The sequence below is a fragment of the Gadus chalcogrammus genome, unplaced genomic scaffold (assembly GCF_026213295.1).
Source record: "Gadus chalcogrammus isolate NIFS_2021 unplaced genomic scaffold, NIFS_Gcha_1.0 GACHA124, whole genome shotgun sequence".
NCBI lineage: Eukaryota > Metazoa > Chordata > Actinopteri > Gadiformes > Gadidae > Gadus > Gadus chalcogrammus.
The window spans coordinates 35,847-52,669 of NW_026613559.1; the positions used below are offsets into that span (position 1 = coordinate 35,847).

General features: G+C 47.1%; 1 non-coding gene and 2 pseudogenes across 1 annotated transcript; all 3 read left to right on the forward strand.

Annotated features, from left to right (window-relative positions):
* Positions 1-2,625: 2,625 nt before the first annotated feature.
* Positions 2,626-2,747, forward strand: LOC130378950 (U2 spliceosomal RNA; annotated as a pseudogene).
* Positions 2,748-14,319: 11,572 nt separating this feature from the next.
* LOC130378952 (U2 spliceosomal RNA) lies at positions 14,320-14,498 on the forward strand (annotated as a pseudogene).
* A 1,944-nt stretch (positions 14,499-16,442) lies between these two features.
* Positions 16,443-16,607, forward strand: LOC130378957 (U1 spliceosomal RNA). The gene has a single exon (XR_008895023.1). It is a non-coding gene; the product is annotated as a U1 spliceosomal RNA (small nuclear RNA).
* The last annotated feature ends 216 nt before the right edge of the window (positions 16,608-16,823 follow it).

The window sequence follows — 16,823 nt, forward strand, 5'->3', positions numbered from 1 at the left end:
TTTAAATATCGATATATCGCCCAACACACACACACACACACACACACACACACACACACACACACACACACACACACACACACACACACACACACACACACACACACACACACACACACACACACACACACACAGTCCTCCTTTCCAACTCTGCATCCACGACACTCTTAAAGAGTTCAAAGTTGTCATACACCACATTGTCGAAGCCAGGGGTAGTGGACTTCCTAGTGGATGGACAGTAGGAAAACATTTTCTGCATGCTTCCAGCCACTTTGTCCTTGAAAGGGTTGTACCTCTTCCACTGTCCACCACAGTTTGGCATGTGGCAAGCCCCACATGGCCTTGAGGACTTGTTAGGCATGAATGCCTTCACTGTTGGTGCAGGAGGGACAAAGCTCTGGCTGCAGGATGTCCCACGAAACAGGACGGAGGGGGCCTGTGGCTGTGCGGGGAAGACCTGCAGTATGGGTGCTGCCGACACAGGGGGTGGGCCGTAGGTCAACGCAGCGGGTGGCCTCGGCTGGAGGTGGGTGGGCGCAGAAGGCCTCGGCAGAATGGGGGTGAGCGCAGCAGGCTTCGGCCGGGTGGAGGACGACAACCCAGTGGGCTGAACGGGTCGGTTCACAGGCTGTGTCACAGGCTGTGGCTCATCAACAAATAATCTGGAAACATAAAATACACATGTGATCAGTATTGATATGACGTGTGTGCTATTTGCTTTCCACAGCCAACAGGTGAAACAAAGTGCTTATGACAACTTACCTCCGCTTCTCACCACGTCTCTTTCCAGCCTCGTGATGGATGAGCCGGTACTGGACCTGAGGCCGGTCTGGCGGAGGGAGGGATGTTGGCAGCGCAGGAGCCTCCGGGAACGGTGCGTCCGACAGCACTTTCAGGTGAGGAGTCACCTTGTGGCCGAAGGAGCAGTCGCTCCTTCTGCCACTTCAGCAGCTCGTTCTGCTCTCCCTGCTGGCAGTACTGGAACAGCAGCCACACCAGCCAGCCGACATCATTCTCCACAAGCCACCTGAAGGTCTGACCGGCGTACTACCCGAACGTGATGACCAGCTGACCTTTCCACAGCTCAGCCCCCGACCTCTTGGCAGCCGCCTTCTGCTGTCTTGAGATCCAGCCATTTAGGGTCAACAACAGTGCTGCTGCGGGCCTCTGCCACAGACCTTGCTGCCTCTGTACAGTACAGCCTGGCCTCTCCTTGCCGGTACAAAATGATGTTGGGGTACTGGTGAAGCTGTTGATGGCTGACCAGCGATGGTTTAGTGGCCAAGCTCTTCCCGCAGACATCACAGGTAAAGGTCTCCCTGGCGATGGCATGGATCTTCAGATGCCTCGCCAGTTTGGACTTTTCACTGAATGTCTTGTCGCACACGGTGCACTGATGTGTAGGCTCCTCCATGTTCCATCTGGTACAGTAAAACATGAATAAATGAGTACAACAAGCAGATCATTTAGATTGACAATATGTAGCCCTTTATTATACAGAAATGTGCTGTTGGTGTATTAGTCTAGGACAACACGCTCGCCAGATTGTTATCTATGTTGTTAGAAATGAGCTACTGTTTACCAGGTATGTTTTACCAGGTATGTTTTACCTGTTTACCAGGTATGCAGCGCATCCCATGCAACAAGAGATTAACACGGTCGCCAAATTGCTTTATGTTACACTTACTCTCGCATCAGCGGTTGTCTAAACAGTCACATTTACCCAAATCAACACATATCCACATCAAATTGTCCAAGAAAACGTTGATTGTCGCCGAAAAGCAACAAGTTTGCAGGTATGCGACGTATGCCCTTACTCATTGTAAACAGTGTCGTTAGCCGCGCCTAGCTATCGTTACAAAACACACATTAATCAGCTTATTATTTCAACGACCCCTGGGTACATATAGTCATGCCATACACCGTTGGAAAGCTTAGATTACCACAATTAAAAGGAGACCACCCACGAGTAATATGGTTGCTCGCAGACAAAACGGCGATAGGTTGACTGAAGTCTACCCAGCAGCTAAAAACGTAACCTCTACGTCTTCCCTTTATACACAACGACCGTGTTATGACACGGTCGAAATCTTTTCTCTTTCTACAAAATCGAAACAGCTTAATACAAACCTTAAAAAAGGTCTAATTATCAACTAGCAAACGGTGAAGGGGATACAATTTACCTGAGTGAAACCACGTGCTGTAAGCTATTTTCTTTTTCAACTCGAGCTCATTGGCTGCAATGGCTGCAATAGAGTTCCGGGTGTTGACGTTGTTGGGGCGGGGAAATCGTGGGCACCACCATTTTGGCAGTATTCGATAGTATTGTTGGTTTATTTATTTTTTAACATTTTTTTGGTGAAGCACTGCTTCACCTGTAGTCTTATAGAAGCCTCCACTGCTCCAAACTCTATTTGTGAAACATGCAGACGGCCTAGTGAGACTGCCAGCAGGCAGCAGCAAAGAGATGTAGCGACCTCGGTTTATTTCTTCAGCTTTCACATACACACAAACACGCACACAGGGTGCTTGGTCATTCTTTTGTTTTTTTTTCGTTGTCTGTTAAACCGCCACGTGGAGCGACGTGTCTGGGAACGTCGCCTCTTGGTCTGAGCGTGTGTAGGCATCGCTTCTCGGCCTTTTGGCTAAGATCAAGTGTAGTATCTGTTCTTATCAGTTTAATATCTATTATGTTCTTCAAGGAAAGAGGGGTCGAATCCAAAGGAATAGCTTTAAAGATACTTTATTTGTATAAAGTATTTTCGGTATGGTAAACTGATGCTCTGAAGTTAAGAGAGATTGAAGATGTGCCTTAGCACGTGCGAGAGTGTTCTCCTAGCTGGTCCAAGACACTAACCCACCGATGTCCTAGCGCTGCCCGGAGAGTTCTACCTGTCTCCACGATGGGGAGGCTTTCTTATCGACTCGGAGGACCGGAAGACTTGCAGAAAACCGGTGGGACGTAATCCTCGGTTTTCCTCGCTTGGTCTGTGGTGCTGCCCTCTGTGGATAAAGTATCTATTGCAGCCTTCAGTAAGGCTCCCCTTGTGGCTATGTATGGTATTTACGGCTAATATGTTTGGTCTTCATTGGGTCTATGTGTGGGTAGCTTAGATTCTTAAAATACGTAACAGTCCCTCCTTGGTCATCTCAGATGACCATACAATAATATTTTAAACCATAAAAACCATTTACCACACCGAAAACATAGTCAAATTAGGATCAACACCATCTACCGTTGTGGAAAACTCTTGAATAGAGGGAAAAACCACAACGGGCTCATAATACTGAAATGGCATCCACCTTGTGGGTCTCATTGGGAATACAGGTCATTATTTAACAATACAACAATGAACATAAATCTTGTTATCATACAATCACATGGCCAAATATCACACAAACAAAACTATTCATAGAAATCCTGAGCTAATACTTTTGGTTATGTGCTACAAGGCCATACAATTTTCATCATGTGTAAAAGTAAAGTAAAAATTGGTAGACATAATACAATTTTAAAATGTCAAAATAATTGACAAGCTATCATGGATTTGGGGGGTTTAGGTGATCTTCGTGTATTGGTGCGCCGGTTCATGTGGGTGGTTTGGGCATAGATTTGGGGGGTTCAGGTGATCTTCGTGTTTTGGTGCGCCGGTTCATGTGGGTGGTTTTGGGCTTGTTATTATTGCAGTCATTGTTTTTTCTGTCGCCGTCTGGCCTGTAATTCATGAACCCAAGACTCGTCCCTCCTTGTCAAGGGCTCAACTCAGAGAGGTTACTCCTACATCATGGGAGCCTTCAAACAGGTTCTCCGTCGTCGTCGTGTCAGTAACAGGTGGCCTGTAAAACAATCGCCTCAAAGAAGATCAACTGTACCATTATTAATGCAGCGATTCAGAAATAACGAGTTGTACTCACAACCAAACAATACTATATAATAACAAGCACAACTCGTCTTGGTGGTTCAATAATTAATTATTCAAGTAAATCCAGGATATTGATTATCTTAGACACAGGTGCTACAAATGGTGGCATTTTATTCTATATATTGTAATTGGATAGGTTCAGGTTCCTCAGGTGGTATCTCATTCAAGTTCAACGGATTATATCTGATTCCTACGTAAGCATGAATGTCACCTGGCACTTTTGTGGCGCCCAATGCTGTGGTGATCAGCCGATTCAGTAGCCCTCGTGCGCAGGGAATACAACAGCAGCCGACAACAATTAACACGGCTACTGCCATTATTCCCGCGATGAGTACTGACTGGATCATACCTCTCCACCTACCAAACAGGTTCTCCATCCATCCAGCTATTGGGTCACCAATACCGGAGTTCTCGGCCAACTCCAACTTGAGGGATTGCAGTCCAGCCAATGCCCTGGCCACGGACCCATCTGGTGCTGTGTTATTGGGGATAAATGTACAACATGTTGTCCCTATCATCCCGCACACCCCTCCTCGTTCTGCTAATAACATATCTAAAGCTAGCCTATTCTGATAGGTCATCCGGGAGGTGGCATCCAATTGTTCGGACAGTCCTTTGACTGCCTCTTCTGTAAAATTAACAAACCGTTGTTGATTATAGTATATGTAATTTATCCAGTCAACATTTTTATTAATAGTAGACCACCAAAATAGAACTGATTCAAATCCTGCCGCTACCTGATTCCGGGCTTTATGTTCGTTGGGGACCCCTCGGGGTACTCCTATTGCGTCTATGTATATGTTTTTATCAAAACTACCCGGGACTGGTGCATACTCTCGTTTCCGACGGGTCAAGTCCGGGAGACCACCGTTGCTGGATAATGTGAGATCCATCACCGTCTTGCTATCGGGTAAAATGTAGATGGGCATTATTAACTGTATGATTGCGCATGTTCCTGAGAATTCAAAGGGGAGAACTCCCCTGAGGATCAGACCTCCACAGAACCACCATATATCACTACGGGCACGGGTCATATTGGACAACAATTTTATCTCTCTAGTGGTGTTACAAGAGTCAAGAGGAAATGATCCCACCTTTCTCCCTGTTCCCCTTCCTGTGATACAATGATAGTCCGGAGTTAAATTAACTTCAAATCTTGGGGGTAAAGATCTAATCGGGGTCTGAGGATACATGTTATTTAGTCTGGATTTTATTGCAATTGTGCACCCTGGGATGTGGCCGTCCACGAATAATTCCAATAGACAAACAAAACCTTGCGGTGAATTATGCGGGGTGATTCTAGCGGGGGCTGTGGTCAAGGAGGGGCGGCCGGCGGCACAGATAATACAGTTGGTCTTGCCCTGGGCTCGGGCCGTGTAGTTCATCCATTTTAACCACCTGTTCTGATCAAGCTCACCCGTCTTTACCTCCCAATATTCTTCGTGCGTCCCTCCATTTGGGTGCACTACCGGGGGTGGTGAGAGATGTGGCGCTTCTAAGGAATCATACGCCCTTCTAAATGGAAATTTATTGGGACCGCATGCAATTCCTGATAGATGGATAACTACCTTTAGGTCCTCCCCATAAGTATCCGCCCTTAACGTTAGAAAAACCAGGCCTTTGTCTGTCTTATGAGATCTGTTTTCGGGAATGAGTAAATCTGCCCTTACTTTTATGAATATTGACTCTCCCTTGACTGCTAGACCATTATTGCTCCAGACTTCCTTATAGCCATATAATCTTCTGGTAAGGGAGATTCCCTTTTGGATTTCCTTGTAGTTGGACCACAGGGGATAATAGCCCTCCTTGTACCCAGGATGGGTAAGCCACGATGCCTGAGACCACTCCTCGCAGGAATAACCTCTCATGTAGCTACCGTCTCGTCTGGTACTTACGCACATGTACTTTTCTGCCTGGTAGACCCGGTCCATCCTGGTCCCACAGGGCAGCATATCACAAAAATTCAGCTCAAAGATACTTTCTATCCCTCGACAGTACCTTAACCAGACCTGACCTGTTGTTACTGGTTTTGACGGTGGGTACCTGGCGATGTTGTCTCCCGCTCCTTCTTGGAACAGGACTACCAGAAGGAATCCCACCAGGTACTTTACCAAGGGCACGCTGTGGCCCATCGTCTTGGGATGAGGAGAGTTTGTCCTTGGCTTGGAGTGCAGCTAGGTCGGTCAGGGTCTCAGTCCATGATCTGCCAGGAGTATCTGCTTTGCGGCACTGGCTCAGGTGGTGCCACTGGGCTCCGCGTCGGTCCTCTACAGAAACAGAAAAGGGTGTGGCCAAGAGTACCTTGTATGGCCCCTTCCACCGGTCTTCTAGGTCTTTCGATGGTGTTTTTTCACCCAGATCCACTCGCCAGGTGTCACCGACGTTGGTGAAGGATTCTCTGGATCGGACGGCTTCTGGTCTGTGATCTGTCTTGCTACACAACTTTCAATCCTTGATTTAATATTCACACTACATCCCTCCTTGCGCATTGCTTCAGCCATGCGCATTAAAATTAACCAATCCTAACCATTTCTTATTTTGGTATTTTGGACCTCGTCAGGTCTGTTGAACTATGCATTTCTACCGCTTGTCCTCAGGATCCTCTATTGGGGGGGACTCCTCTATTGGAGGTTATCCCAGAACTCTTCTAATAAGAATCCCCAGGCCTGGATAACCCCGGATTTCTGTGGACGAGCGGTATGCACGCTATGGACAACTTTAAAGGCTAACCGTTCATGATGTGGAGTCTAGCTATTTTAAGATCACTGTGTAACTGCCGTACAGGGATCTGGTTGATGCAAGACCTCTGGGTTGGTGCCCTTTTGTAGGCTTCTAGTTTCTGGAATCCGGCTTTCCTAATTGTCGAATACAAGATAATGCATTCATATTGTGGTACGATATTATATCTATTGCAATCGCTCCAACGGAGGCAATAGTTGACCTTTGAACATTTCACGCAGTGTTTATTCGTATGTAGTAGCTGATTATAGCAGAATTTAAGCCATGTAGATTTAATATTCGCAAAAAACGTATTGTAATTGTGTCTACCGCAGTTGAGCTAACTCCCTCCTTGGGCACCGTTTAAAACCATGTGCACCATTTATTAATTCAACATATTATTCTAGCAGTTGAACCCCGTGTCTATTTGAACCAGCCTGGTTCTCTACCTGTCTTGCTACACAAAACGCATGTTGAATAGACAGAAGGGCTCAGCAACCTGAAGAAAAAAAAAATTACTGTCAGTGTTTGGCATTCGTTCTCATACTGCCATTTCCTGGAGAGAGAAAGAATTAAAATCAATGCAGAGAAGTAAAAAGATGAGTGTTTGGCAACTATAATGCTTGTGTTGCCACCTCCTAAAGAGAAAAGAGAATTAATATTTTATGCACAGAAGTAAAATAATAATAATAATAATGCATTTTATTTAGAAAAGCGCCTTTCAAGTCACTCAAGGACACTGTACATCACACACAATAAAACACACAATGAAATATACAAAAAACGTGATAAATTAGACACATAAGGACAACATAATAAGTTAAAATACATAGGGCAGAATGGCAGGAAGCATGGAGGTTAGAGAGAGTAGGCAGTCCGAAACAGGTGGGTTTTTAGTTGTGCTTTGAAAATGGGGAGAGAGTCACAGTTTCGGAGGTCGGGTGGTAGAGAGTTCCAGAGCTGGGGAGCAGAGCGACTGAAGGCTCTGCCCCCCATAGTGCTGAGGCGGGCAGGGGGCACAGAGAGGTGGATGGAGGAGGAGGATCGAAGGGAACGGGTGGGGATGTTAATGTGCAGGAGATCAGAGAGGTAGGGAGGGGCGAGGTTATGGATGGCCATGAATGTAAACACTAGGAGTTTGTAGTTAATGCGGTGGGTTACGGGGAGCCAGTGGAGCTGCTGGAGGACAGGGGTGATGTGATGGTATGAGGGGGTCTTTGTGATGATGCGGGCGGCAGAGTTTTGGACCAGTTGTAGTTTGCGGAGGGACTTGTGGGGGAGGCCGAAGAGGAGAGAATTGCAGTAGTCCAGACGGGAGGTGACGAGGCTGTGAACAAGGATGGCGGTGGTGTGGGGGGTGAGGGAGGGGCGGAGTCTGTTGATGTTGCGGAGATGGAAATATGCAGTGCGGGTAATGGTGTTGATGTGAGAATGGAAGGAAAGTGTGCTATCGAGGATGACACCCAAGCTCTTAACCTGAGGGGAGGGGGAAACTGAGGAGCTGTCGATGGTGAGAGAGAAGGTATTGACTTTCGCTAGTGTGGATTTAGTGCCGAGGAGGAGCATTTCAGTTTTATTGCAGTTTAGTTTAAGGAAGTTTGAGGTGAACCAGGTTTTTATTTCGGAGAGACAGTCGGTGAGGGAGGGGGGTGGGAGTGAGGAATTGGGTTTGCAGGAAAGGTAGAGCTGGGTGTCATCAGCGAAGCAGTGGAACTGGATATTGTATTTGCGGAGGATGTGGCCGAGGGGGAGGAGATAGATGATGAATAGAAGAGGCCCCAGGACAGATCCCTGGGGCACACCAGTAGTGACTGGGGAGGGATTGGAGGTGAAGGATTTAAGCTGGATGAACTGGGTGCGGCCTGTGAGGTAGGAGTGGAACCAACTGAGGGGGGTGTGGGAGAGGCCAATCGAGGAGAGTCTACTGAGAAGGATGGGGTGTGAGATGGTGTCGAACGCTGCACTCAGATCGAGGAGGATGAGGATGGAGAAGGAACCAGAGTCAGCTGCAATGAGGAGATCATTAGTGATTTTGATGAGGGCGGTCTCTGTGCTGTGACGGGGGCGAAAACCGGACTGGAAAGGCTCGTAGAGTGAGTGAAGGGATAAGTGGGAGTGAAGTTGGGAGGCGACAATCTTTTCTAGGATTTTGGAAATGAATGGTAGGTTAGAGATGGGGCGGAGGTTACTGAAGTTGTTGGGGTCTGAACCGGGTTTCTTTAATATGGGGGTGACAGCGGCAGTTTTGAAAAGTGAGGGGACTATTCCAGATGAGAGTGAGGAGTGAATGATGGTGGTGATGAGAGGGAGGAGGGAGGGGAGGCAGGATTTGACTAGGGTTGTGGGGAGGGGATCAAGCTGGCAGGTGGTGGGCTTAGATTTGAGAATGAGAACGGAGAGGTCGGAGGCAGTGGGGAGAAGAAAACTGGCGAAGAGATGGCAAGTAGGGGGAAGTGCAGGTGGGGAGAGAGGGGGGGAATTGGGATGTAGGTGCTGATGAATGGTGTGGATTTTCAGATTGAAATAGTCCAAGATGGAATTGCAGGATTCAGTGGAGTACAAGTGGGGGGGGAGAGAATTGGGTGGGTGGAGGATTTTTTTGAGAACCGAGAAGAGGGTTTTTGAGTTACCTTCATTGGTTAAAATGAGGCCGGAGTAGTAGGTGGATTTGGTCAGGGATATGAGGTCCTTATATTGTGCAATGTGGGAGGTGTACATGTCATTGTGGATGGTGAGACCGGTTTGTTTATAAAGTCGCTCAAGTTGACGGTTTTTAGCTTTCATGGACCTGAGCTCGGGGGTAAACCAGGGGGCAGATGTGGAAAAGGAAACAGACCGGGTTTTTAGGGGGGCGATAGAGGTGAGAGTGTTTGTGAGGCAGGTGTTGTAAAGAGTGACGAGTTCATCAGGGTTTGAGGTAGAGTCGGTGGTCGGAAAACTGTCAATGAGGGAGCAGAGGGTGGCAATGTTAATGTTCTTGATATCGCGAAATGAAATGAGGCGGGGCAACTTGATTGTGGAGAGGCGGAGTACAGCTTTGAAAGTGAGGAGGGAGTGATCTGTGGCGGGGAAAACATCAGCAGTGGGCTTGGAGGGGGTGAGACCGGAGCAGCAGACTAGGTCAAGAGAGTGGCCTTTGATATGGGTGGGGAAATCAATCAGATTATGTAGTCCAAAGCTGTCAAGACAGGATGCAAAGTCTCTGGTGAGAGGCAGGTTGATATTGTCCATGTGAATATTGAAGTCCCCCAGCAGAATTACGTTGGGTGAGAGAGTGGATATATGAGTGAGCAGAGTAGAGAATTCACTGATAAAATCACTGTGTGGCTTGGGGGGGCGGTAAAATGTAGCAATGATGGTAGGTGAGGGGCCAGGAAGCTTAAAAACAAGGCATTCAAAAGAGCTGAATGCAGGCACAGAGACGGGCAGGACTTTCCACTTCTCACGGTGAATTACCGCGAGACCTCCCCCACGGCCGTTGCCACGGGGACGGCAGATGTAAACAAAACCGGGAGGAGTGGAGTCGTTGAGTGTGGAAAAGTCACTGGGCTGTTGCCAAGTTTCAGTTAAAAAGAAAAAGTCAAGCTTACGGTCAGTGAGGACGTCTTGGATGAGATGACCTTTGCCGGTGAGAGAGCGGATGTTGAGGAGACCGAAGTTGACAGCGGAGGAGTCGAGTTTGACGGTAGCATTAGCCGACCTAGCTAGGCTGGCTAATGCATGATGGTTGACGGTGCGGCCGGAGTTGATGGGAGAGCGACGAGAAGTGGACCAGGTGGAGTTGATTGTACTGGAATTGTCGCTGGGCTGGACATGTCTGCGGGACCCGCGGTGGATGTAGCGCCGACGAGGGGGGCGAGCGAGGTCCGGGTGATGGTGCAGCTCCGGAGGTGGGGGCTCCAATACATCCAAGCGGGTCGCGAGAGGGTCTGTGATGGAGTAGTGGAGTAGTCCTGCCACAGGATGATGGCAGAACAACAGGAATACCCAGACCAGTCCAAAGCAGGTGAGAGAGTTGTTGGGCCGCATGATGAGGCAGGAACCAGGTAAGCTTAGAAAGCCGGTGTCGCGACAGCCGGTTAGCAACTAGCTACCGGCGTTAGCCCGTAGTGGTGGATAGGGGTGCCGGAGCTAGCTGTGCGAGATAAAATGTTCACGCGACACTACTACTACTAGTCCTACTACTACTAATACTACTGCTACTAACGTTACTACTATTACGTTACTACTATTACAACTTACTATTTCCAGCGAACAGCGGCAACAAACATGCCAGCGTACACTCGACCGGAAGTGATGATGGTCGAGCAACTGATCGTTGTGTTGCCACTTCCTGATTAGAAAAGAGAATATTTGTAGTAATGTTAACGATTAAAATGATGAATGTCGGGCATCCATTACTGCTCGGGTTGCCAAGGCCTGACGAGAAAAGAGAACAAATTTATTACAAATGCAAGAGATCGGCTACTTGGAAAGTTGGGGGAACGTCTAGTTGGGACTAATAATAGTTATATACTTGTGGTACATTTGGAGATGTTGAGATGTAATTGGGAATAATCTCGTGTTAACGAGTAGGCGGCACTACCAAGAACTACAAATATGGCTGCGGTGCATACTACATACGTATCAGCCGACTACAGAAACTTCTGAGTTCTATCTGTCCGGCTGAACACTGTGGTACCTTATGGCATAAGGCTACCACTTAACCGCATTTTGCGCTCTCAGTACACTTTCTCTGCGCTGTGTGTACATGTATATATAAAAGTTATCGTTGTTAAAAATAGCGACACAGAGAGAGATGTGTCGTGGGAGAGGCTGGGGGGTGGTCTTTATGATGAGGGTTTAGAGGGAGGAAGATTGGTGGTGGGGGATGGGGTTCATTAAGACAGTGGAGGAGGAGATTGGAACTCTCGTTAATGTTCTTTTGTGGCTCGATCTTCACAGAGACCGATAGTGGAGGACCTTACCTCGCACCCATAACCATGAACAATCGTTAACTACAAGTACTCAAAACGACGCCAGTGGGGCATTAAAGACAAAGCTATTCTGTGGGGGGGGGGGTCTTTATGAGGGGGGGTGGGAGATAGGGACTAAAGGATGGGGAAGGAATTTAAAGGGTGAGGGAGGGCCTACCTTTAGACAGGCAGGCAGACAGAGAGAAAGAGCGAGGAATTGGGAGTTACAAGATTGTACAACGTTAATTACTCTTCAATATTCCGTATTGAATCTGTGGAACAACCTTCCTGGTTGCCCAAAAGCAATATGTCTGTACAAACAAAGTGGAGAGAGAGTGAGTGAGTGAGTGAGTATCAAAGTGAGTGAGTGAGTGAGTGAGTGAGAGAGAGAGGGGAAGAGGAAGAGGGAGCGGGGGAGAGAGAGCGAGAGAGACAGTGAGTGAGAGAGAGAGAGAGGGGGAGGTTAGGTGGGGGTGGGGGTCGCGGCACAGGGGCTGCGAAGTACTAAGAGTGTTTGGGTTTTTCGGAATTCACAACTTATTTATCGATAAAGAAACTTTTCTTGATTTCTATCTGAACGACAAAAGGCTGTGATAACCTATTACTATATCCAACACTTAAATGACCAAGCACACACTATTCGCACGTCGTGCTGTGAGTGTACCCGTCAATAAACAGTATTCAATGGGATGGGGACAGGGATCTGCAACAGGACCTGCGGAGAGGGTGGAGATAAGGTGGAGAAGTGAAAAAATAAAGGGGGGTGGGGGGCTTTTACTCCAGGACCTGCGGAGAGAGATGAAAGGGGTGTGAAGGGGGTTTACAATAGGATGTGGGGACAAGGACAGAAGGGTGGGGAGGGGGGGGTGAGTTTACGATAGGATATGGGATATTAAGACAAAGGGATGGGGAGAGGGGGGTGAGTTTACAATAGGATATGGGATATTGGGATAAAAGGATGGGGAGGGGAGGGTGGTCTGACGACCGGATCTTTAGAGACAGGGACAGAAGGGTTTGGGGTTATCAAAGGGGTTTTCTAGGGTATGGGAGAAAAAGTACAACAACTATTCGAGTTGTTCCAGTCCTACCGGACTGCGCAACCAGGCCACAAGATAGCACCGGCACCGAGAGATAGAGATCTGCTTTTGCCTAGGTCAGAGGTTATGCAGTCTTAACAAAAGACTGACCATTCATCTCCTACCGACTTGCAAGAGAGAGAGAGAGAGGAGAGGAGAGAGAGAGAGAGAGAGAGAGAGAGAGAGAGAGAGAGAGAGAGAGAGAGAGAGAGAGAGAGAGAGAGAGAGAGAGAGAGAGGGAGGGGGGGGGGGGGGGGAGAGGGAGGGAGAGAGAGAGAGGGATAGGATGTAACACTTAAGTTGAGCCCCCCGTTGCTTTAGAGAAATGGCGTCTATTTCAAAAAAGGAGTTCGACTATAACGACTGATGGTATGAACAAAGGAACCGCACGTTTTCCAAGACGTGGGTCCCCTTAAATCGTACACCACGTGGTACATCCAAAGGGCTGTAGAGACAAACTAGTTTTGACCCAGGTAGCTCTAGTCAAAAGCATGTATTGGATCTCTATAAGAAGTAAGAGATTCCTGCAAGTTTGTCCCCACGGCGGGTTAGCGAGGCGCTTGATAGCAGATGGGTTATTACTGCGTAAGTCCACCTCTACGGCTGCGTTCTATACTAACCAAAATTGCACATGAGATGTTACATGAACCGGGCTGTGAGGAATCAATTCGATTTGAATTCCTTGGCTAACTACGGCCAAGCTTCCGGTTTAATATGCAACTAAGCTAGATTAACGTTAAAAACCTGACCTTTCCTCACCCCGCCGTAAGAGTTCAGAAGTTTATGGTCGGTAATAAATATACCTTATGGTGGCCCGGTTTAACTTCGGCGCTTCACCAAATAAATAACACTTAACCACAGGTAATACGTCTCCCACGTTGGTACGAACATTTAGATCTAATCAGGATTGCATTTGGCTATCTACAAACCCATATAAAACACACTCCTAGCCCTTATACTTCGTGAGCTCGTTATTTAATTTCAATCTGTTAGTTTATTCTAGGCCGTTTGTAACCGGCTGTATGAATTTAAACCAGTCCGAGATTACACGTCCCCGCAGCCTGACGGATGCAGTACAAGCTATTCACCTAATGTTACTAATCTAACTATACAGAGTTTAGTCATTGACAACAGGTTCTGTTTACCTTTGTTGTGGCGCCTGTAAGTAGCTTGTACTGCTTTCCGAACGGCCTCGCGGTCGCCAGTCTCGGTCCGGACTTTCCACGAACGTCGGGGTCAACCAATTATTATGTTCTTCAAGGAAAGAGGGGTCGAATCCAAAGGAATAGCTTTAAAGATACTTTATTTGTATAAAGTATTTTCGGTATGGTAAACTGATGCTCTGAAGTTAAGAGAGATTGAAGATGTGCCTTAGCACGTGCGAGAGTGTTCTCCTAGCTGGTCCAAGACACTAACCCACCGATGTCCTAGCGCTGCCCGGAGAGTTCTACCTGTCTCCACGATGGGGAGGCTTTCTTATCGACTCGGAGGACCGGAAGACTTGCAGAAAACCGGTGGGACGTAATCCTCGGTTTTCCTCGCTTGGTCTGTGGTGCTGCCCTCTGTGGATAAAGTATCTATTGCAGCCTTCAGTAAGGCTCCCCTTGTGGCTATGTATGGTATTTACGGCTAATATGTTTGGTCTTCATTGGGTCTATGTGTGGGTAGCTTAGATTCTTAAAATACGTAACATATCTGATACGTCCCCTACCCGGGCACCATATATTAAATTGATTTTTGGAACTGGGAGATGGAAAAGGGGCTTGCCCCGTCCACTCCACGCATCGACCTGGTATTGCAGTACCTCCAGGACCGGTGCACCCAGTGGCGGCGCCAGAAATAATTTGTTGCAGTTACTTAACAGTTGCTGTATGAATTCAAGAGGTTGCTGGTCAAAAAAAAAAACCTTGATCAAAACACCTGAATTTGGCAGAGACACGGCCGGGAAGACATTTTCGGCACGGGTTGGGGTGGTTGCGGTCCCGTACGAGGCAAGTTTACAGTACAGTAACAACACAGACTAATCGCACCACTGTGATTGAGTGTGATCGTATCATTTGACAGTTCAACGTGCGCTATCTTTCTCCCTCTCCCTCACACACGCACAGACATAAAGACGTAAAGACATAGAACAATATAGAGGAAGATCTTTAAGAAGGCCAACATGAAAATAGCCCAGCGGCATGTACACATTCACTGCTAGTCCAGGTGGCACTGCGGCCACACGATAACAAACAACATAGTTCAATCAACAGCCCGTCAGCAGTCCCCCAACTACAAGGTTACCTGTCCTGTCAATAGTGGTGAATTGCACATCTCAGACCCACCGTCGCCACGGTACATTCCAAAGCATTCACATTAGTTGCGCGATACGTCTCAAATGTAGGCCTATGTGGAACATTAATACAATAGTTGCTATTATTGTTGATACTATTATACTTCATAATACTTCTATTAAGGGCGGATCATACCAGGCTACGATAAACCCATCCTTTGGCATGAGCCAAACCTATAATCTAGTTCTACTTCAAAACAATACCTTAAATCGATGTCTTGATCACAGGACTTCTTGCAATATTCCACTTTAATCCATACGGTTTAACACACCAACATTGCTAGCAAGCATGTGATAACATTGTATTGCTAATTCAGAACTGTGTAGGCTACAATATTTTCTTCCGTTTCTTGACCTCAGCATAACCCCCCTCCGAACAACTGCCAAGTCCAACACAAGTCTGGCTATTAACGAGCCCATCCTCAGCCTCGCCATCGCGAGTCGTGTTTGAACTTGATTTCTTTCGAAATAGTAAAAACTTGTCCATATTTTTTAAGCGCCAACGAGCCGGCAACGAACATCTCTGACTGATAATCTCGCCGCGAGATGTCCGCATATTTGAAATGTTATTTATTTTTCGTAAGACTATGCTATTAATGAAATTATTGTTTCATGTACATTAAATAATAATTAATTAATATTGTACATATTGCTTGGGATAGTTTGTGTTAATTGTGTGTATGTGGTTTTTTTTTAATCTGTTCATGTCACTTACAGAGTGTGCGCATGCCCAACGCTCGGGAACTGGGCACGGTGAGGGGGAGGGGAGGAGAGGAGAGTCCCAGGCTGACTCGTGTTCATTTGAACGACAGTCCAGTCACGGCCCTGAAATGTTGACGCTACTCACTGATTATGCACTTAATCTGGTGATTCATATGACAGGAATGGTCGGTATGGTGACGGGTACCGCATTCGGCCATAGGTTTAGTTGAACTTATTTAATACCATTTTACGGAAAATGGCATTATTTCAAATATGTTGTTTGAGTTTGACAAAAAATCAGGGGTTGCTCTGGGGTTTCTGAGTAATTGCTTGGAGTTGCTATAGCAACGGCAAGCAACCGTTTGGCGCCGCCCCTGGGTGCACCCCTCTCTCACTGTGAAAAACAAAACTAAACTCCTCCTGAGAGTACACCCGTCCGCCTGTAGACAATAAAGTGTCATTTACAATTCATAAACGCACTGTTTACAATTATTCCAACGATATTCTGTTGTTTAAGAAAGAAAAAAGGATTCTTTCTGTGGCGTGTCGATAACTCGGATCTCCAGGTTTCCTTTCGTTATGCTTCCATCTCGCTGATTTCAGATTCTCCTGTCATCGTGTGACCGGTGGTCTACAGTGTTTATTAAAGTCTAGACATCTCCGAATGCTTTGCAGCCGTTCTCCACGGGAACACGCGTGGGCATCGTTCAGCCCACCTGAACGTGTTCAACTCATACTTACCTGGCAAGGGAGATACCATGATCAAGAAGGTGGTTCACCCATAGCGAGGCTCAGCCATTGCACTGAGGCTGTTACTGACCCGTGCGAATTCCCCAAATGTGGGAATCTCGATTGCATAATTTCTGGTAGTGGGGGACTGCGTTCGCGCTCTCCCCTGATCATGTTGTTCTAAAGAAATAATAGCTATGAATGGCTTCATAGTGCTATATTGCAGTCCATACCATGTTTTGCATCGCTACGTTTCTTCAAAAGATCACGCAAACGATGACGCCCAAGCAGTGTAATGCATTGCGTTCAAATATGGAACTCTGAGTCTGGAATAACGCATTCATTCATTCATTCATTCATTCATTCATTCATTTCTTTCATTCAT